The 830-nt window shown below is 40.2% G+C and overlaps 1 pseudogene; it reads right to left on the reverse strand.

Annotated features, from left to right (window-relative positions):
* Positions 1-5: 5 nt before the first annotated feature.
* LOC110034558 lies at positions 6-825 on the reverse strand (annotated as a pseudogene).
* Between the last annotated feature and the right edge of the window lie 5 nt (positions 826-830).

Here is an 830-nt window from a genome sequence, read left to right on the forward strand (position 1 = left end):
AATCTAATTCCAGCTTGTTCAATATGAAATTCTTCGTCTAGGAATTTTAATCTTCCATTACGACGAATGAAAAGAACATGGAACCTTCCCTTATGCAAATTTCTTCCAGCCCAAAGCAGGTTCTCTGAGCCTTTTTGTCCATCAGTTATTTGAACCATTGGCTCGGGACTAGCTATCATAAAAGACATATATTCAAAAGCAGCAACAGAATTGGGCTCATGAATGTAAGTACGCATAAGCCAAAGCAAGACTGAAACTTGACCATGGCTTCTAAGGTTGCTAATAAAGTCTGCAACCGATTGCAATGAATTATATCTTAGCATCATACTAACAGAGTCGATGGAGACAGCAAAGCAACCCCGGTCTTCTGTAAATCCTTTTCCAAGCTCCAGAATTGAAGATAACAATTTGATGATATCCTTCACATCCTTGCATACATAGTGACAATCTGTCAAAGCTGTCTTATCAGGCCACTAAACAGACGAATCTATTCCTTCCAACCAAAAGGATCAGAGTAACAGTCAAGAAACCGCAAGGATAGTGATATATGAAATCCTCTATGATTTAGCAAACTTATGTAATTTGCATTTGAGTTTAATTGTGGCGCGCCACACGCCAAGTGAGCCCCACCGCAATACATTGGCATTGGCCAACGTGAAAAACTGTGGAGCCCACTTGACACTTGGCGCCCCACTATTAGACTTCTTATGTAATATTTTTTTAGAATGGCTAGCTCTGTATAAGTGCAACAAGTACCAGTCCATGTGCATGGGATTTTCCTGTGCAAACATTGGTAGCGAGAGAGCATAGAAAGTAATTGAAGGCATGGA

Source organism: Phalaenopsis equestris, unplaced genomic scaffold, assembly GCF_001263595.1.
Source record: "Phalaenopsis equestris unplaced genomic scaffold, ASM126359v1 Scaffold190321, whole genome shotgun sequence".
Lineage (NCBI taxonomy): Eukaryota > Viridiplantae > Streptophyta > Magnoliopsida > Asparagales > Orchidaceae > Phalaenopsis > Phalaenopsis equestris.